This window comes from Pinus tabuliformis, chromosome X, assembly GCF_031772625.1.
Source record: "Pinus tabuliformis cultivar Carrire ecotype Pingquan chromosome X, CPIR1, whole genome shotgun sequence".
Classification (NCBI taxonomy): domain Eukaryota; kingdom Viridiplantae; phylum Streptophyta; class Pinopsida; order Pinales; family Pinaceae; genus Pinus; species Pinus tabuliformis.
In genome coordinates this window covers 452,721,104-452,744,388 of record NC_142308.1, presented here as the reverse complement: position 1 = coordinate 452,744,388, position 23,285 = coordinate 452,721,104, and the positions used below count along the sequence as shown (strand labels likewise).

Here is a 23,285-nt window from a genome sequence, read left to right as displayed (position 1 = left end):
GATGCACTCATTAGAGATCAACTAACTGAATCATATGTTTACTGGATATATTCTTGTTGCATCACATATGAATCTTAATATGGAAAGAGAAAAGTTTTATTGATCTGATAATACTGATTCACCCCCCCCCCCCTCTCAGTATTATTTCCAACAATTGGTATCAGAGCAGGTCCTTTGGTAGAAGCTTGATCGCTTGAAGGAGATCCGTGGAACAATGGGAAAGAGGCTTAAGAAGAAAGCACCTAAGAAGAAGAAGACATCTCAGAAGAACTATGACAGTGGGAGTATCGATTGGGGAATATGTGGAAGAAGCACTTCAGATTCAGAATCACTTCAGAATGAAGATGAACAAGCATCAGAACTATCAGGTATGAATTTGTTATCCTCTGGAGATATCTATCCATCTAAAGATGATGAAAGTGATGGTGAAATAACTGAATTTTCTCTTATGGGTGAGCAAGAAAGATATCAAATAGAGGCAGAATTTAAAAGACTTACAGACAAAATTAGAGATCAACAAGATCTATTAAACAAAAGGGAATGTGCCTTCAAAGAAGAAGCTGCCAAACTAAAAGCTCAACTAGAGGAAGGAAACAAGGTAAGGAAGTTATTCAAGGACAAGGAAAATCAATGCCAAAAGTTGCAAGATGAAGTGACATCTTTAAGAAGTGAAGTCAATGAAAGGAGCACAACAATCAAGAAACTCAGAGATAGATCCAGTTACTATGAAAGGCTTGAAGCTACGATCCTCTCGCTAAAGGAAGATCTTGAAGAATCAAAGAAGCAGAATAAAGAACTACTCCAAGCTCTTGAAAAACAAGAAAACGAAGTTCTTGGACTAAGACATCAATTGGAAGAAGAAAGAAAAGTTGAAGAAAACATGAAGAAGTAGCATTGTGAAAGGGAAGAGCAACTTCAAGTTGAGGTAAATATTCTAAATGATAAATTAGAAGAAAAGGATAAGCTCTTACGATTTCAAGATAGTACTAAGATTTTGGATGATATTCTTAGTAGTCAAAGGTCTCCTGCTATCAAAACTGGTCTTGGTTTTCATGAATCTATTGAAGGTGAATCTAGTTCAGAAAATAAGACAAGGAACTCTAATGTAAAATCTGAAATGCTCAACAAGGAGATGAAAAGTCGACCCCATCAACAGCCAAGGAGAGAAATTCTTGAAAGAAAATCTTTTACTCCTCCGATGAATAATGTTGAATGTTATGTATGCCATAATCTTGGACATGTTGCAGCCAGATGCAAAAGAAGAATGATTCAAGAAAGATCATCACGGTCCAGGTACTTTAATGGATATTGTTTTTCTTGCAATATGTTCGGTCACAAAGCTATTGATTGCTACAGAAGGAATATGAAACATGTAAGATGTTATGCATGCAACAAGCTTGGACATATAGCAAAGGAATGCAGGAACAAGGTACGGGCACCATACCAAAAGGAGAAAACATCATCACGCTTGAAGATATGGAAGAAAAAGGAAGTAAAGTCAGAAAAATGTGGCACAGCACAATGTACAGGCACAACAGACTCAGAAGGAGCTGAAAGTGTGAAACTTCAGTATCCTGAATTTCATACGCAAGTTTCATAAAGGAAAGTCGCGTATATACGCAAGTTGGTCACTGCACAGTCGCGTATATGATTGTTTGAGGAAAAGCAGTAGGGACAGGCTCAGGAAAGAGGGTCTGATATGATTCAGTCCATTATTTGACATGTTTGATAATGGTTACAATCTGTTAATGATGTGTGGAAATGTCTTGATCCTAACTTGATGATGATGATGTCTTGATACTTCTTGTTGATATATGCGTGATCAGATTTGACAATAAACAGATGGCACAGGTTCAGGGGGAGCAGATACTTTTAATAATGCATTGTTGGCATTATGGTTAGTGGTCCTTGGTGATGATGCTTAGGATACATCTTGCTATGATATGATTATGAGTTGTCCATGACAAAATCTCATATGATGTTTGGGGTTACATAGTTGATGATCAGATTAGATTTGTGGTTGATTCTCTGATATAGTGCTTACATGGTGATCTTTATAAGGATAAGGAAAAGTACAAAGCTTGTCTTCATTACTTGATCATATAATACAGTTATGATGCAGGATTCCTATAGTTCTTGGCGTTCATGTGGATAAGGATTGTTGTTGTTGAATGATATCAAGAAGGCTTGAGCTCAAGATACATAGTGCTGAATACATGAATGATTTCTCAAAGTAGCATTGTTGGAGACATGATGATGATGAATTCTTACCTATATGATGATAGTTTGATGCTTACATATGTTGATTGATCGTTCCCATGTGATGGTACTTGGATCATGCAGATCTTGATGTTGTCGAGATAGCTATGATTTTCTTCACATATGATACATTGTGAATGATTCTGTATGTCATATGCAGAATTCTGTTCAAAAGGATGAGTTGATGCAGACATACTTTGTTGTTGATATGGATGTTGTTGTCAGATGATTATGGAGCAGATCATACATTGTGTATGATAGTTGTGGATGACTATCATGATCTTATTTAGATGCTGGGTCTCTGTTATAAATGTCATATCAAGTCTCATGATGTAATAGTTTCTCTCTGTCTATTGTAGTCATTTGATGAATCCCTTCTGGTCATATGATGTAATTTGTACCCCCACTATGCATGGGAAGGTTGATGTAATATTTCAGTCATGTACAAACATTTGGTATCTAGTGTATCCCCACTTGGTTGGGTGGATGAGTCAATATTTTTATATCCTCACTTGGTTGAGAGATGGATGTATGTATGAGTCTTTGGTGATAGGAAGGTCATTTATGATAGAGTCATGTTCTTCTTGTAGAACATCTTTTTGCAGATCTTGCCTACAGTTAGGGGGAGCATGAACAACACACTTCAGCAGTGCAAAGACTCAGCATGTACTCAGGGGGAGCATGGACAGATTGGTACACCTTGGCATATACAAAGGGGGAGCTCATTCAGAAATTTCAGCAGGCACTCAGGGGGAGTATGGACAACAGAATGTTTATCAAAGGAAGAGAATATCTTGGTCCGCCCTTTGCCCTTGATGTCAAAGGGGGAGAGTGATTTGGTATTGTTGCCATCAAGTCCAAAGGGGGAGATTGTTGGCACTATGATGCATGTGTTGTACTTGATGGCAACCCACTCGTAGAAGAACATCTCACTTATTTATAACTAGATGAATCTATAGAAGAGATACCAGATGTGATTGAATGCATGGGATGCTGGACAACTCAAAGGAATCAGATGACAGTTCTCAGTATGACAAGTTAGCTTTGCCATCAAGTCCAAAGGGGGAGATTGTTGGCATTATGAGACAAGTGTTGTCCTTGATGGCAAATCATCTCAGATGATAAATTATAGTGCAGCAAAGTTCACGCACTTTCATGCAGAGAAAAAGTTTCTTTCATGCAGAGAAAAGTTTCTTTCATGCAAAGAAAAGTTCACGCACTTTCATGCAGAGAAAAGATAAATTATAGTGCAGCAAAGTTCACGCACTTTCATGCAGAGAAAAGATAAATTATAGTGCAACAAAGTTCACGCACTTTCATGCAGAGAAAATTTCACGCACTTTCATGGGAAATATTATAGTTGGTTCATGGTATTAGTCCGACGGTTTTTGATCCTATGGTTTTGGTCCTTGGTTTTGCATCCAAAAGAATTGATCCCAAGTATTGGGTCCATGGTATTGAATTGTTATGGTTTTTGGTCTGTGGTATTGTGAAAGGCCTAAGGCTATAAAAGAGGAAGGAGATCATTTGGCAAGGCATCATCTGAATCATTGAATATCTCATAAAGTGCTAGATCTAGAATACTGTGATTGGGTTATGGTGCAGATCTGGATCTGAATAAAGAAGGAACCTAAGCGCAAGGAGAAGGATAAGTTCTATTGATGGGTCAAAATCTTAAGGCTGGAATAGTGGTATCTCTATATGATTTTGATCTGTGGCGCCGCTTGATCTATAAATCTGATAATCTGGGTTAACTAATATCTGAATGTTTGAAAGAATGAATTTATAGATCTGTACGCAGGTTTCTGTTGGTGAAGTTGCGGACTTTACTTGAAATGTGTTTTAGCTATTTTTATCTATTACTGCGGTGTTGAAGGTTCTGATTTGATATCTGGTTGCTGTGTGCTGAGAAAGTATTAATTCAGTTTATGCACAAGGAAGTTGGTTGATTGCAGATCTATTTGATACTTGATGGATCGGGATCTTAAGGATTGGAATGTTTATCATTATCTGGTTTGATAGACTAGATCTGAATTATTGACGTATGTTTATGAATGGTATGATCTGGGTATGTCTGATGTATAGAACAGCTGCAAAGTTATAAGGAAATATTTGCAGATCTGTATGCAGGTTGGCTTTGGTGAAAGCATTGATTCAGTATTGGGTAATTCAGAGATTGATGATGCTAGTATTGATTGATTATGAGCTTCAATGATATTAATGGGTCCAGTATGAAAATTGGATGAAACGTGGCCTTTCATATTATGATGTTGTGCTTCAGTGTATCCAGTCTGAAAATTCATGAAACGTGGTACCTGGAGGAAGAAAGAGAAGATTGTAGCCTTCGATAGGTCGGCACCTACGTACTAGTACATCAGCTAGTACAAGAGCCAAGGGGGTGGTAGCTCCCTTCTAGTAGCAGTTGGAAAACAAGTAAAGGTTGGAGCATTTCAGCAGGTAGCAGCCTGCGTACTAGTAAATGGATCGGATAGTACAAGAGCAAAGGGGGTTGTAGCTCTCTTCCAGGAGAGTCTGGAGAACGAGAGAATGTTGTAGCCTTTTGCAGGTAGAAGCCTGTGTACTGGTATAAGTCTGCACCAGTACAAAACTATTGTAAAAGGTATTTCTTATTAAAGAAGATTGAGACGACTTGCAGCAGGTGGTTTTCACCCACATTGGGTTTCCACCTTACATCATGGTGTTCATGTGTGCTTCTTGTGTGTGATGATCTGTTCTATTTTACTGCTCATATGGTTAATAATGTTTTGATGCACTCATTAGAGATCAACTAACTGAATCATATGTTTACTGGATATATACTTGTTGCATCACATATGAATCTTAATATGGAAAGAGAAAAGTTTTATTGATCTGATAATACTGATTCACCCCCCCCCCCCTCTCAGTGTTATTTCCAACAATAAATTTGTTGAAATGAGGGTCAGCAAGCCATGTACAGTTGAACTTGAAAGGGTATCCAAACCTATGTCCAGCATATTTCCATTTAATAGAGATGGGATGGTGGTCCGATATGAAAGATGGTATGATGTTCATTGAAGGGGTGCCATATCTTTCAATCAATCTTTCATGGAAGATAAACCCGTCTAGTCTTTTCGCCAAAAAAGCATCGCTGGATCGCCCATTGTCCCAAATTGGTCCCTGACATATAGGCAGGATATCAATAAAATTATATTGTATAATAGATTCCCAGATAAATTCATTTTTGAAAATAACGAAAAGACATGACCAAGTACACAAATGATCACTGCGTATTTTAATTAAATGTGACCAAATACACAAATAATCACCATCTAAATCAATTAAATGTGTCGAGGTATCCAACTAACAGAGCCGACATAAACATAGTTGGAAAAAATGTTAGCACATCCAAAAAGAAAATTAAATTTGTTTGTAAATTTAAATTTTACTTTTCACTTTTTATTTAAATTATTTTTTATAAATATTTAATATTTTTAATAATTTATAATATAATATTTAAATTATTTTTTAAATTAAAAAAATAATTGTGTTTATGTTAACTACATTAGCTCTGTTCGACGTGAAAGGATACCTTAAAAAATAAGTAAAGAGACCAAATTGACAATGGTGACCATTTGCACCCAAAGTTATGTAAAAATATACTTCATTAGATGGTAACCATTTTCACGCAATATGTTATTTTTATTTTTTATTTTTTTGTTTGGTTGACATTTTCATCTCTCCCTTGAACAAATCTTATAGTTTGAACAATTTTTTTTGGTTGACATTTTCGTCTTTTTATTGAACTATTCTTGCCTAGCAACTAGCAATTGCACAAGATGTCGCAAGGAAAGGCAATAACATATAGCACTAATTAATGATTCTTTGACAACTTAATTAATGATTCCTTAATAACTATTGAAACGTAGAAAAATATAAAAAAAAGGCAAGGACCGTGTTATAATAAAATCATACTACAATATTGTTTCCTTGAGCCTTACAAATCATGAGGCCTATGTTGAAGTTATATACCGATCATCATTTGCTACCTTCGAAATCAGAGGTCCTTTTGGTATAATTCCTCCATATTTATTTTTTATCATTTTTCCTCCATATTTTTTCTTGATCACTTCCTCCCGCTATAGTCTTTGGTCTTTGGTCTTTGGTACAATTCCTCGATATTTATTCCTCATCACCTTTGTAATTAGAGATTGTTTTGGTACAATTCCTCCATAATTATTCTTGATCACTTCCTCCTGCTATAGTCTTTGGTACAATTCCTCCATATTTATTCTTCATCACTTCCTCTTGCTATAGACAACCTTAATCAGTACGAAGAATTTTTTTTATAGTTTGAAACATGTGTCTACAAAGGACTATAACAATTTTGTAAATAAATTTTGAATTTCTATGTGAATTAAGATATACTCTTGAATAAGAATGGACATGTCTCCAATTTAGAAATTAAACCCAAGGATAGCATGAACTACACCTCTTCTTAAGAAAATTGCATGTGTTTCTCTTTTGAATTTTGACTCACCACTGTATTGTTTCCCTTATGATTCTTGAAACTATTCAAAATATCACATTTCTCTATACCGCTAAGCTCTAATCTCCTTATCTCAAATCTCTTTAATCTCCTTATCTCTAATCTCCTTAGTGTCTGCCATGTTCTTATTTTAATAAAACAAATTTTGCTTAAGTAAATCTAACCCATGTCATGCAGTTGAAAATAATGTAGAGATCATTACAAAAATTATCTTCCCTTGTAGAGTAGTTTGATATATCATGTTAATGTAGAGTAAGGTTTAAAACTTTTCCTTATGATTCTTGAAACTATTCAAAATATCACATTTCTCTATACCGCTAAGCTCTAATCTCCTTATCTCTAATCTCCGTGTCTGCCATGTTCTTATTTTAATAAAACAAATTTTGCTTAAGTAAATCTAACCCATGTCATGCAGTTGAAAATAATGTAGAGATCATTACAAAAATTATCTTCCCTTGTAGAGTAGTTTGATATATCATGTTAATGTAGAGTAAGGTTTAAAACTTTTCCTTATGATTCTTGAAACTATTCAAAATATCACATTTCTCTATACCGCTAAGCTCTAATCTCCTTATCTCTAATCTCCTTAGTGTCTGCCATGTTCTTATTTTAATAAAACAATTTTTGCTTAAGTAAATCTAACCCATGTCATGTAGTTGAAAATAATGTAGAGATCATTACAAAAATTATCTTCCCTTGTAGAGTAGTTTGATATATCATGTTAATGTAGAGTAAGGTTTAAAACTTTTCACAATTTTAAAAAATGAAAAGTATAACTAAACTAATTAAAAAATCAAAATGTGATTGATTATAGTCATTTACAAAATTGAAAATATTTAGTAATCTTTCAAAAATGTAATCCATATTAATTAATTTGAGATATCATTTACAAAACACATAACACTGAATAATTTCTCAATAAAAATAAAAAATATATAAATAAGTACTTCAAAATAATTAACCAACCATTTTCCTCTTAAAAAACTATATTTCAATATGAATGATGTACCAAATTTAAAAAACTTTATAATCATATTCTTTTCTTTTTATGATTTTTTTCTAAAGTACCCAATGATTTGGGTAATAAAATGTGTGGTAAGTATTTTTAACTTTTCCCTCCAACCATAACGGTGGCAACCCAATTTTTAGTGAGCATTTCTAAGACAATTTTTTTTATCAAAATTATCCAATTTGTATGCCTTTGGCCCAATGTTTTGAATGGACAAACAATTTACATTTAAATTTTCATTAATGATTGTAAAATAGAATTTGAATAATTTAAATTTGAAACATTTGTAATAGTAAATTTGGCTAATAGAATGAGTGGTAAGCCTTTTCAAATTTTATCTCCAATCACAATGATGTCGAACCAGTGTCAACATGAGCATCCATAACACAATTTTTTATAAGGATACATTTCTTTAACAAGGACCTGTTTGAAATTTTAGGTTATATTTTATTTTGTAAGATGGAATATAAATGCAATTTGAATAATTAAAATTTTAATAAAAACTTATTAAAGTGAAATATTTATAATAATAAATTTAACTAATAGAATTTGTGATAAGTTTTTTCTCACTTTTCTCTCACGAATCACCCTGGTTCGTTCCGTTAGTCTTCATAGAAATATTAGTCACTCCTCATCTATGCATTCTCAGCGGAATACGAGGAGATCAGCCATAACGAATTCATTGGTAAGGATCGGTGTGTAGAAGGTGAATGGGTGAAAAGAGCCCTCACAACTCTCATACGCTGCTCCAGCCAACACATGAGAAGGAGATCATCTTTTCAGCCACGGCCAAGCAGGCTCTATCATAGGACCATAGTCCAAGATATCTTAGAAGCTCGCATCAGGTGGCTGCCTCCCTTTTCAACATTCCTTTTGTCCTATTTAGCTAATCGTTCGGCTCACGAGTATAAAGGAGCAGCCTGCAGTTTTTGTTGTAATAGATTCAAGTCAGGCAGCTTGCAGTTTTTGCTGTAATAGATTCAAGTCGGGCACCTGCAGTTTTCGCTGTAATAGATTCATGTTATAACCCCAGTGGTGCCTTTGCCATTTTTCCCTTTCTCAGTATTCACAGTGCTAGGTAGTTACAGTAATGAACTCCGCCTAGGATGATGGTGGGAAGCATTCCAATCGTCTAACACATCAAATCGACAGTTCAAGATAAGACACAGTAGAAATTCATTTCAGAAAGAAACTCCTTACGACATAATTAACCAGAAAATCTTCTATTATTTTAATTTATATCCTAACCTATTCAAAATATGCTTCCAAAAATAAAGTTCTTCCATTATTTTGACTTATATTCTAACAATTTTTCAAAACTATCAACTATTTTGCAAACCTATATACGACTGTGAGAAAGGATAAAAATCTCGAATAATTTTATTTTACCTTGTATCCGTCCTCATCAAAATTATCCATCCTTTCCTCTTAATATTATTGAGAAAGGTTAAAATGCGTCCACTATTTTGTATACGTTAAAAACTAAGACTCAACCTATTCACAATGACTATTTTTTAAGATTTCTGTTAATTCCTAACTAGCAATGGAATGCCTCATTATTAAACTATGTTTTAATAAAATTAAAAATAAAAATAATTTTATTAAAAATAATAAAATTATTAATTTAATTGGATTTCAGAGATCTGTGGTTTGAGCTTTTTGAATTTTTGACCGGAGAACCCACAGTAATGGAATTTATACACCAACGTTTCGAATCCCAAATGGGATCCATCATCAGGGCAAGAGAAAGATGATCGAATATGATAAAAAGAAGAGCCAGATGGAAGAAATAAATACTAATGAGGGAAAAATAATAATAAAGGAACAGCACAGGTCGGCAAGAGAGATTCTAAAAGAAACCTAAAATTGATTTTAATAATTATGAATTGATATTCATTATTTTTATTTATATCATTATGAATTAATATTATTATATTTATTTATATAAATTAATATAAATTAATTAATCTTTATAAATTACTATCAATTAATTAATCTTTATAAATTAATATCAATTAATTAATCTTTATAAATTACTATCACATATTAAAAATCTATAAAACAAAGACATAAAACTAAAACCAATATTAAAAATTTTATATCTAAAAGACTAACATATAAATTAATATTAATATCATAAACCTATAAAAAACCTAAACTCTATATTAAAATTCAAATCAAAAAAAAAAACTAGAAAATATGCTAAGGTCAAAAATTATAAAATCTATGTAACATCAATACTAATTTAACCTATTAATAATAAGGAACCTGATCCCACTATAAAACTTTAATATTAATAAACCTAGATTCTATATAACCTAATATATAATAGAATTAAAAACAATAAGATCAGGAATTAAATCAAAAACTCAAGAAACTAAAATATATAAATACTATTAATATCATTAACTTTTATATAACTGAAAACTATATTAATATTGCTTACTTAAACACTAATATATATAATAATAACATAAAACCTAATATTTATATCACAATAAAATTTTTATAATCTAATGTTTATGAAACTAAATGTTTATAATCTAATTTTTATAAACTAATGTTTATTAATTTAATAACAAGTAATTATTTAATAATTTAACAAATTAAAATATATAATAAATATTTTTTTCAAATTATATTTTAAAATACAAAAACAACATATATTTTTATTATATAAATAGCTTAATTTTTTAATATTTCAATTACTTAATTTTTTAATATTTGGTTGAAATAGTATATGTTTTAGTTTTTTTTAGTGTGGTTCACGAATACTCTGGACAATGAGTGGTCACTACATTCATCGGAAAATTTGGACAAAATTTGGGCTAATCACCTCTCGACCTACTTAAGGGCTTCGGATAGCTGTGACCTCCCAATGGAGGCACGGTTTTTGACCCACTGAGCTAACCCTTGAGGCTTAAGACGGTTTGGGTTTTCCATTAAAACGGTTGGAAGACAGTGCTGGAGGGAAGGGATCTATGATTCTCTCTTCCATAAACCGGTAGCATTTTTGCAAATCCACCTAAAAATACATGAAGATAATTAGTTCTCATGTCAAAACGCCTAAGCTAATTAGTTTATATGACATGATATCATGGCATGCCATTAAAGAGATTATGTGGATTGCAATTACCTTCTCTGCATTGAGAAATTTAGAGAGCTCAGTAATATGTGGCTCGGCCTGCAAAAGAACCAGCGCTTCCAACGCACAAAACATGGCAGCTAAAGCAACTATGGAGGGTCGAAATTCCACAAATTCCTCTTCTGGAAATTCAATCAAGATCGCATTGCATTTAATCCCTAAAATTAACGCATAAAATTAACATGGATCAATCTATACAGGAAAGAAAAATCCATAATTACCAAACAGACTTCCGAGTAGAAGCTCTGTTACACGGCAGACTATGGAGGTTCTGACGATGCAGTCAAACCACAGGTGCTGAGCCATTGCCTCCACGTAAGAAAAAGGCGTCACAGGGCTCATCCGCCATCCAAGTGCTTTCATTATGGTGAGTTCCATCCGCTGTAATGTATGAGCATTCCTTTTGTCATATTTAGCCGATTGTTCGGCTCGCTGGGTCGTTACAGCGACGAACTCCTACGACGCCTACGATGATCGTGGGAATCATTCCAATCGTCTAACACATCCATCAAATCTATAGCATTGGACAGGGTGGCACATAAGGAAATTCATTTTAGAGGGAAACACTTTAATTAAGCTTTAAGTTTCTACTTACATTTCAGAGGGAAAGGCCTTAATTAAGTTTTTAGTTATATTTAAAATTTGATTTGACCATATACATACAAATAAGTTTTAAATGTCTTGGTTATTTTTAAAATGTTATTAATTTTATATTTTTAAGTTATATTTTTAACTAATGGAAGTATTTCGAATTTGTTGTTGAATTGAGACTTATGTGATCCATAATAGTTATAAGAAGAGCTTTCGGCTAAATCACATATAGAAAGACCTTTGTTGACGCGTTTGGAGCTAGCAAGTATTTCAAATTTATTATTTAAAAATTAATTTTTTTATGAAGTATTTAATATTTTTTTTGTAATAGTGATATACATTTAATATTTTTTTTTTTAATTTTTATATTTATTTTATTATAATAAAGATTTTAAATACAATGTGTAAATGTTATATTGCAAGGATGTTATTAAAATTTATTGGTTATCTATGTTGTACTAAATATTTTTGTTATATCTATGGTGATATGGATTATTATGTAATGGTTATATTCCAATTATTTGTTATGCTTTTTACACTAAAAACTAATTATCTTTGTTCATTTTTCATAATTCAAATATAAAAATATAATTATTCATTTGAGATTAAGTATAATTTATAACTATTTCATTTTGTACTTCAAACATTATTTTATTTTATATTCATATTCTAAGTTTTTTAATTATTTTTTATAAGAGAGAGTGAAATTGAGCATACAGGGAAGGAGGGAGGGAGAGGGTGGAGAGCGAGGGGAAGAGAGAGGATATAGAGGGAGCAAGAAGTGAGGTTGGACAAAAAAATCGATATATATATATATATAGTTATAAGAAGAGCTTTCGCCTAAATCACATATAGAAAGACCTTTGTTGACGCGTTTGGAGCTAGCAAGTATTTCAAATTTATTATTTAAAAATTAATTTTTTATGAAGTATTTAATATTTTTTTTGTAATAGTGATATACATTTAATATTTTTTTTTTAATTTTTATATTTATTTTATTATAATAAAGATTTTAAATACAATGTGTAAATGTTATATTGCAAGGATGTTATTAAAATTTATTGATTATCTATGTTGTACTAAATATTTTTGTTATATCTATGGTGATATGGATTATTATGTAATGGTTATATTCCAATTATTTGTTATGCTTTTTACACTAAAAACTAATTATCTTTGTTCATTTTTCATAATTCAAATATAAAAATATAATTATTCATTTGAGATTAAGTATAATTTATAACTATTTCATTGTGTACTTCAAACATTATTTTATTTTATATTCATATTCTACGTTTTTTAATTATTTTTTATAAGAGAGAGTGAAATTGAGCATACAGGGAAGGAGGGAGGGAGAGGGTGCGAGAGCGAGGGGAAGAGAGAGGATATAGAGGGAGCAAGAAGTGAGGTTGGACAAAAAAATCGATATATATATATATATATAGTTATAAGAAGAGCTTTCGCCTAAATCACATATAGAAAGACCTTTGTTGACGCGTTTGGAGCTAGCAAGTATTTCAAATTTATTATTTAAAAATTAATTTTTTATGAAGTATTTAATATTTTTTTTGTAATAGTGATATACATTTAATATTTTTTTTTAAATTTTTATATTTATTTTATTATAATAAAGATTTTAAATACAATGTGTAAATGTTATATTGCAAGGATGTTATTAAAATTTATTGATTATCTATGTTGTACTAGATATTTTTGTTATATCTATGGTGATATGGATTATTATGTAATGGTTATATTCTAATTATTTGTTATGCTTTTTACACTAAAAACTAATTATCTTTGTTCATTTTTCATAATTCAAATATAAAAATATAATTATTCATTTGAGATTAAGTATAATTTATAACTATTTCATTTTGTACTTCAAACATTATTTTATTTTATATTCATATTCTACGTTTTTTAATTATTTTTTATAAGAGAGAGTGAAATTGAGCATACAGGGAAGGAGGGAGGGAGAGGGTGCGAGAGCGAGGGGAAGAGAGAGGATATAGAGGGAGCAAGAAGTGAGGTTGGACAAAAAAATCGATATATATATATATATATATATATAAAGAAAGAGACAGAACGAAGAGATAAGGAGAGGGAGAGAGAGAGGGATTGGAAGGGGAGAGAGAAAGAGGAAGAGGGAAAGAGTCGAGGATAGAGAGAGGGGGAGAAGGAAGGGTGAGTGATTGAGATTGAGAGGGAGGGACGGATAAAGTGGGGGAGAGAGGGGTAGGTAGAGAGGGTGAAGGAGATAGATGGGGATAGAGAAAGGAAGGGAGAGAGGGTGAGAGAAATATATATGGGTATAGGGAGAGAGTGAGAAGGGAGATAAAAAGAGATAAGCAAGGCCACAGAGAGAGAGAATAATATATAGAGGAAGGGAGAAAGAAACAGGGATGTGGAGAGAGAGAGGAAGGGAAGGGAGGGTCAAAGATGGACGGAGAGAGGGTGAGAGCAGGAGGAAGAGAGGACTTGAAAGAGAGAATAGATAAAGAGAGGGAGGGACGGGGAGAGGGAGGGAGAGGCAGGGGGAGAGAGGGATAGAGTGGGTGAGAGTGGAAGAGGAAGGGATAGGAAGGCAGGGGGAGAGAGAGTGTATGAGGAATGAAGAGAGGGGGAGAGAGTGGGTGGAGAGGGGTAGGGAAGGAGAGAAAGAGTGAGGAAAAATAATGGAGAGAGGGGATGAGGAGGGAAGGAGGAGGTGAGAGAGAGGGTGAGAATGAGAGAAAGTGAGAGGGAGGGAGAGCAAGAGAGAGAGAGAGAGTAATGGAGGGAGAAAGAGGTAGAGAGTGGGAGAGTGTGCGAGAGAGGGAGAGATAGATGGAAGGAATAAGAAGGAGCGGTATGGAGGGGGGAAGAGGGAAAGAGTGGGATAGAGTGCGAGATGGAGAGAGAGGGAGTAAGAGAATGGAAAAGAGAGGAGGTTGGAAGGAAGGGGAACAAAAAGAGACAAATAGAGGGAGAGAGTAAGAGATGAGAGAGAGAGTGTGGGTGGGAGGGAGAGAGAATGTGTGTGGGAGGGAGGGACAGAGGGAGAGAGAGATAAGGAGAGTGAGAGAGATAGAAAGGGGGTGAGAGAGACAGAGGGAGGGTGGGTGAGGGAATGAGAGGAGGGTAGAAGGTGGGGAAGGGAGAGAGAAATCATGGTAATGAGAGAGAGGAGTAGGAGGTGTGAACGAGAGATATGTGGAAGAGGGATGGAGGGAATGGGAAAGGGAGATAGAATGTGGGAGAGGTTGGGAGAGACTCTTAGAGATTGGGAGAGAGAGGGAAGGATGGAGAGGAAGGGAGGGAAGGTAGGACCTAGCGTGAGAGAGAGGGAGAAAGAATTGCGCAAATCAGCCTGGCAACCTACTGGGCTCCAGAATTGCGCAGAACAGTTAGACAGTCTTCCTTTAGAAAACTGTGCAATCTGACCCAACACTACTGCTCAGCCCAGAAATTGTATAGTTCTGGGATGCATGCACCTGCTAACCCCAGAAATTGCATAATCCCTCTGGGACAGCTAGCCTAGCTCAGCCGAGGAACTGCACAAATTTTCATCCCAGGCTCGCAGATCGATGCATGTGCCTTCAGGTTGACCGGTTCCCTCCAGGACCGAGGAAAACTGATTTGCATGCACAAACTTATTTTCCTAAAGTAGCATGCAAAAGGAATCCCTAGATCTAGGGATCTATTTTTAGCAGCTGGAGGTTACATGCAAAGCTCATTTCAGAAACATCTCGCCAAGTGTCGCCTTTTCCTAGATTTGTGGCATGCACGTCATAACCTCGATCTTATCAAAACTCATCAACTAGACGTCGCAGAGCTCATTCCTCACATTGACTTTTCATTTATGACATCCCACATCACATCTAGGAGTCTTCGGCACTTTCAACTCAGCTGTTTCGGGGTAAGCCTGCTTTGCATGTCTTGCACTGCATTTCTGTCGTTTTTTGTGTTTCAGCTTGTGTAAGTGTTGTCTTCTTGATTTTAATGAGTGCCTATTATCGTTTTGATTTATGTTAGCTTGTAGAAGCACCGTTTTAGTTTTCGTTCGCATCTCACTATTGTTGCATGCATGACACTGTTTTTTCACTGACGGTCGCCATTGCGGTGACTTGCTTCACACACATGCATGATTTCTCGTTTTCTGAATCCTGCACTTTCTATTTGAATGCATGATCATTCACTCTTTTTTACACTCAATATCACCATGCATTCAAACTTGTCATGTTTTTAGTCGCCCTTCGGCGGGTCTGGGCTACCTTGGCTCGGATCTTGCCTTGCCTGGCTAGCATTGTGTATTTCTAGAAGTGAAGGCTCTACTTTCCCTCCAGAATTTATGCGATTGTGGCCCAACATTGAACTCTAGGCTTGCATGCGCAATTATGGGAGGCAGCGCCTTGTTGGCCCCAGAAACTGTGCAATGCAGTTTGCTAGTTTGCATGTCATTGTAGACTGAAATTGCGCATTGCATAGTTTCAGTCCTCAGCAGGCCAGGCTGGATTATGCATTGCACAGTTCCAACACTCAGTTAGCCGCCCAATGTCCCAGACTATGCCTTGCGTAGTTTTGGCAATCAGTGTCCCAGCCTCCCGGTGAAAATTGTGCAATCTTCACAGACAATCACACAGGTATGTTTCATGCCATTCCTTTAGTTTGTTTTGGTTTTCAACTGACAGATTGCTTGCCATGAGTGTTGCTATGTCTCCAGGTATCACAAGTGTTTTTTTCCTCTCAACAGCACATGTACAATGGCTTTTAGGAGAGCAGAGTCGAAGACACCATTTAGAGCACAACTGGGGATGCAGTCGATCAATTGTCTATGAACTTGCCTATCTATGAAGACATCAAGTTGTTCATGGACAAGGTTATCAATATGAAATGGCAACAACATCACAGCAAGGAGCACCATCAGTAGCAGAAGAATGTAGCACACCTGCAATCGACAAATACAAGAGGAAGGTTGTTGACAACACAGAGGCGAACACAGTTGAAAGCTCAATTAGATCGACTTGTGATGAAAGAAACTTTGGAGATTGAGGCTATGAGGTGACGACGCGAGAAGAGGATCGCACGTAGGTGGAGAGGGATAAACAGAAAAGTAGTTGCAGGTGCTCAAGCGGCAACTCAAGGAAGAACATGAGCTGCATAGGCAAGAGAAGGAGTTCCAGTAGGAATAGGTACAACAAGAGGCGCAACACGCACAGACTGATGAAATTGTGCCCATACAAGTTATAGATCCATCCAGCAGCTGGCATGGAGCAGACATGGTGAGTAGTGTTGTCGATCGTATGCAAGGGTATTTAGGAGCAAGGATGTCATTATGCGCACACATGCGATCCCACCCATTTGGCACACTCACCAAAGCGAAGACAAGAAGCAAGTCCAACTGAAGTTAAACATGTATTTTGACAAGTTTATGTGCATGGTCACCAGCGCACACTTGGAGATCAACACATACACTATGCATCAGTATGTTGTTGGTCCAGCTACACTCAAGACGATGATGCACATGTTATTAGACGAGCTGGATGAAGGAGCCATATCAGTGTACCCGGATGCAACGAAGGCAAGAGTTTTCTTTTAGCAAGATGTCACTATTGAGCGCACAAACAACATTGCGGACAACCAAATCTTGGCATCAGTTCACCACCATCGATCATCGCAAGGATGTCGAAGAATTGGTCTTACCACAACTGTCTGAGTCATAGTGGTGTATTGCATGGCTTGCTCAAACATATTTTGTTTCACATGGGTACATGTGCACATTGTATGTAATGTCTTGTCAAGTGGAAGTTCAAGTGTCGATAGTTGAATGTAACAGTCATAGAGTAGTTGAAGAGTCATGAGGGTAGATGAACAATCACAAAGGGGAATGTCAAGGGTCACCCCACCCTTTGCTATATATATTCCCTCATAACTCATTGTAAGGTCTTCTGGTCAACCAAGCTTCCGATAGGAGTATCTTAGAGAAAGCTTGGAGAGTATTGTAACGAGCCTTGGCATCTCCACTGTGCAAAGCTAGTATATCTTTTTGGAGGAGGGCAGTGACTGTAACGTTCCGCTGTCAGAACTAGTGGTTGGTCATGGTTGTATTGTATGACTATAACTTTCACTTCTTAACATAATAGAGCCAACACGTTTCATGCATATGTCGTATTGCATTTCAACTATCTTGTTTACTCTAAATGATATATGTATCTGTTTTCTTACGCAATTGTGTATAGACTCTTTTTGTATATGTATGTATGAATCTTATGAAATGTGTTGTTGGTTTAACCATCACTTTGGATTTCTAGCTTAATTGCCTTCCAGTGTGTGATGCATATTTGCTTGTGTGTTCCCTTCTTAACTCCGTGCTTTCACAGGTTTCCAAGGGGCGCACTCACGTCACCCTCTGTGTGTTAGAACTGCTCATGCACCTTCCTTGACTTGCTGCATATGTCACACCCTTTCTACCATCAGGGACATCTTACTTGTGTTTGCACACAACCACGATCAAGGCGATATCGTACGACCCACTGTTGGGACTCCTACACCAAAGGGTCTGAGGTCTAGTTGGGACTTCTTACCGGGGAGATCCCCTGACATGTTGGCGGGTCTAGCATCGTCAACACACTCCCATATAGTGCTCTAACACAAGTTGGCTAAACAAGATATCCTACTAGAATATAGGGATTTTTAGGTGTAAAACAAAGTCCTTTAGATGTCAACCATCACCCATCACATTAAGAGTTTTAAGAAAGTTTCATGGCAACAATTTCTCATAATTCCATGATAGCAATTCTATAGCATTATAAGTCCTTTAAGAAGAAACATTCCCCAAGGAACAATAAACAACCAATGTAAGAATACAATTGCATGCCCCAAAACCATAGGTTGTATTTGCATGCAAAAGAGAGTCCACATCCTTTATGAGAAGTCCACACGCGTCTATTTTGGCAATAATCTCAAGGTAGAAGGACTTAGGTTAATCATAAAAAATATGATTTAATGAAAAAAAGGTTAATGAACTTAGCATAATTGTAAAATAATACTATTCTCATTTAATACCTTAAGCCCCCTTTTTATTCCCCTCTTGTGGACTCACAAACCCCTTTATTTTTCCTTCTTCATCTATAGCCATTATTGTATATGTATTATAATTCAATGTACATATTACAAAATCATGAATGTCCAACTTATATCCATTTCATTATTACATATCCATCCATAATCCAAGTATCAAAACTAGGGTATTATAGCTATACATCCCATAGAGGTGTCACATCTGGGTCAAGGTGAGAGGGACTATAAGAAGGTGATCAATCACATTAGATTAATGATTGAAAAGTATTATAGCATCATTAAGTGGGTCAAGGGGCACTAAAATCTTCTAATGGGCAGAGATCAATTTCTTAGTTCATTCAACGAATATATATACAATTTTATGAGAAAAAAATTCTTAAAAAATCCTCATGGTGAACGCAAGAGATACTTCCCACATTTGTGGATAACATCTTAGACAAACCATTTATATAAACTAATGCATCTTACCTATAAAAATTTAAATTAAACACTTTTTAACATAAAACTAACCAAACACATAATGACATTGGTATCAACCAATTAAATTAATGTCTCAAACTACTATCATAAAAAATTATCCTATTTGCATGCATCATCATCCATTATCGAGAGTCTTACTCAAAATGCTAAGGTTACTAGTACATTATGCTTCTTATGATTATATTAAATCATCACATATATAATTAGTGGTGGGAAAAAGAAAAACTTCAATTGTGGTCAAAGACTTCAATTGTTGTCAAAGACTTCAATTGTTGTCTTTCTCAACAACGTTCTTCCACCCCTAAGTCCATATAAATCATTTTGTTTAATTAATTTAGCTTTAACTTGTGCAGCTCATTAGTAGTTACCAAACATGTTTCTAAACACACTGGAGCACAATTGCCCAATTGAAGGGCCCACATTGAATAGGTTACAAACATATTATTAAAAAAAAGAAAAGTGGTGAGATGGCCCCTGAAGGGCCCCATGAAATAGATTAGCATAGTCAATAAAAAAGAAAATGTGTGGTCGTTAGTCACATGGCGTTGTCACCTTGTACAATGAAGTTATTAATTATATAAAAAACCATACGGACGTGCTCCATAAGGGGAACACGTATGTGGTCCCCTAAAACCACCAACTTAATTTTAATTTAAAGGATTAAATTTAGAAGCATATTTTGTCTAGTGAATGTCTACGCAATGCATTTGCATTTTAATTGATGACGGGGATGTCAAATGTGAGACTTGCCTTTTCATGAATAAAAGTAATTGTACTCAATGCAAGAAACCCATGCTTCCAAACTCTTTTATTTATTTACCGTCTTTTTAATTAAATTCATGGCGTGAGGAATAAAAACCACACTTTTATTAGAGATACCTTCTTCTTTATAATAAAAAAGATTTATATTATTATGTCACTGGTTTTGTGTTTTGTGGTGGTACATTAGTTTGCGTTGGTATATGATTTATTTTATTTGTAATGATTATTTCAAAGTTCTCCACATTATAAGAGGTGGAGAATGCAATTAAGAAGTTGAAAACAAGAAAGATAAAGGACTTGGTTGAACTTCAAGCAGAGTATCTAAAATGGGGAATGAATGCTCTTGCACCGCACATCATGAAAATATTCAACAACATCATTCAACAAGGATTCCCAAGACACTGGACAACTAGCCTAGCAATACCCCTTTTTAAAAGTGGAGACATTAATAATCCATCCAACTATAGAACAATTATGATCAATCCTTTGTTTGCAAAGCTTTTCGGCAACATGGTAGAAGACAGAATTAGCAAGTGGGCAGAAGTAAAAGAAAAGAGGGCAAGAGGACAAGCAGGTTTTAGGCCAAAACATTCTACAGTGGATCATGGAATCACGTTGAGACACATTGTTGAAAAGGTTTGGGAGGACAAAGAAGAAGTATTTTGCTGCTTTGTTGACTTCAAAAAAGCATTTGACACAGTCCCTAAGGATAAGTTGTGGCGTAGAATGGAAGAACTTGAAATTCTTGTGCATTATAGAGTCACTGTCCATAGACTTTATGAAGAAGTGAAAGTCAAAATTAGAACCTCAGCAGGTATTTCAGAAAGCTTTAGAAATGACATTGGAGTCAAGCAAGGTTGCCCTCTATCCCCCACCCTTTTTGGTCTATATATTGATAAATTGGAAGAGTAGCTAAATCTGCAAGGTGGAGATGGTATTCGGTTGGGGGAGTTTGTGATAAAGATTCTTTTATATGCTGATGATATTGTATTGATTTCTAAATCGGCCCATGGATTGCAAATGCACTTATATGCCCTTGAGCATTTTTGTAGAGCAGTGGGGATGCAAGTCAATACTAGCAAGACCAAAATAATGATTTTTTCTAATAAAAGGAAGCAGAGCCAACATACTTTCTTCTTTGAAGACAACATTCTTGAAGAAGTAAAGGAGTACAAGTACCTTGGGATTGATTTCAACAACAAACTCAATTGGGAGGACTGCAAAAAGAAGAGAATTTTAGGAGGGTGGAAAGCATTATATGCTCTTCAAAACAGATGTAGAGAGGCAGAGTTATGGGATTGGAAAATGATTAAAGTGCTTTTTGGACTCCTAGTTTGTCCAGTGATGCTATATGGGTGTGAATTGTGGGCTAGCAGCACTCCCGTCTCAAAATGGAAACAAATTGAGAAAATCCAAAAACACTTGATCATGAGCAAGTTCAAAATAAAAAGTTCAGTACCTTATGAGATAATGTTGAGTGAAACAGGAGCAACTTCCATTGAAGCAATTGCTATGGTGCGGCTCATAAGATACCTAAAAAGAATTGAACAAATGAGAGTAGGTAGATGGCCTAATGTTATCTTCAATGAAGGCATCAGTGAAAGAAAGAAAACATGGATGAAACAAAGTTACACATGGATGCAAAAATGAGATATCTACCTCAATGCCTGTCCCACAAATAGCAAGGAGCTAAAGGATTTTGTTATGGAGAAGTTCCGTAAAAAGGTATGGGGAAAAGAGTTGGGTAGAAAGAAGAAATATTACATTGAGGAATTCAACCCTACATGTGATTTACAACAAAAAGAGTTCATTGGAGCTAGCATTTCGTGGAGGGAAAAGGTTCTTATTGCTCAATTAAGGACCAACTCACATCAACTTCGGTGTGAAACAGGACAGTGGAAAAGGCCTAAAGAAGCTTGGGAAGAAAGGGTGTATACATTTTGCACGTCTGGGGCTGTGGAATCAGAAAAATATTTCATTTTAGAATGTGATGCATTCAAAGACATCAGAGAAAGTTATGAGAACATGTTAGCATCAGTTTCTTGGCATTGTCTTTTTAGCGAGGAGATTATTGGAAGGTTGGGTCAGCTCATCATCAATTTGAATCGGAAAAGGACTGAATTGCAAAGAGCGAAAAACAGGGAACTAATGGTCTCATAGAATATTTTTAGTCTCGTGGACCTTAAAATATAATTTCATTTCATTTCAGAAAACATTATTTTTAGGTTCCTTAGTCAACGTTTTTTTGCTGCGGCTTCATGACTACAGATCCCAAGGCACGATGTCAATGATTAAAGGACAAACGTCAGCGGCATTGATTATGATGGGTTGATCAGAGACATAGAACCGGTGGCTAATCACATTCCATAGGGTGTTCCATGCATTGAATATTGCATGGTATGGATGACAATTACATATTTCTCAGTGAATGGATAAACTTTTTTTCTAGATCGGTCAACGGTGTTGATTGACGGCTTATTAATGCGACCGATGTATGGGAAATGGACGACGTCTGATCGGGTCTTATTAATGCTCTTATCAATTAATGTGAAATGGCTTGCCAACTACCAGACATCGAGCTGTTTAATATCTGAAAACCTACCTGGTGCGGGAGCCATACCAGAAATCGCTTGAGCATTCTCTGAATACGATACTACCTGGTTTGGTTTCCCCATTTTTTACTCACTGATATCGCAACACTCGTTATAATTTGTGAAAATATAATGGCTTCGCCTTCTATAATTCAACATTTCTTCTCATTCTCGTTCCCACGGACTGTAACATGTCTAACACTTGCTTCATGGAAGGCCGATGATTTGGCACCCTATTGATGCAATGCAAACCAACTGCTAACATACGCAACATTTTCTCTGTGTAACCACTGGTACTCTCGTCTTCACCTTATATAATTCGTCGGTCCAGTACTCCCAACAACACCAACTCTTCCTCCTCTCTCCGGCTTAATTTGCTGAGCATCCATCCCACGATGTCGAGGCTTTCCCCATATTTCGTCTCTCCCGTGGCTCTCTTTCCACTTACAAGCTCCAGCAGCACCACCCCAAAGCTGTATACGTCGCTCTTCTCACTCACCTTCATCCTCCAGAGAATCAAATGGGTGCACTGCAAAAACCCCTAATAGTCAAATCCATTGTCCCACAACTGAAAATTTTAACCAAAATATAGGGATTTCAAATTGATTGGCACCTCCATCAGAGCGTATATTCCACTGCAAGGTGCACCTGAGTGCCCCCAAATTGCAGATCGTTGTGTTGAAATTAGAAATGAAGTTTACATTGATTCAGATTACATAAACAAATGAAGTTATAGAGTTAGATTCAATATTATACAGTCATCTCAAATCACTGAAGATGAATACAAACTTCACTATATAGTTTCTACAATGAATTGATATCATTGTGCCATGAAACAAAAAAAACTGCAAGTGTTGA

The 23,285-nt window shown here is 35.5% G+C and overlaps 1 pseudogene across 1 annotated transcript in view; it reads right to left on the bottom strand.

Moving 5' to 3' along the window:
• Positions 1 to 22,511, bottom strand: part of LOC149140549 (putative aldo-keto reductase 4) — a 39,189-nt pseudogene extending 16,678 nt beyond the window's left edge. The window contains exons 1-2 of the transcript XR_016265071.1: positions 22,439 to 22,511; positions 10,933 to 11,099 (exon numbers count right to left, since the gene is read on the bottom strand). The product of XR_016265071.1 is annotated as a putative aldo-keto reductase 4 (transcript). The remainder of the gene's footprint in view (positions 1 to 10,932; positions 11,100 to 22,438) is intronic.
• Positions 22,512 to 23,285: the final 774 nt, after the last annotated feature.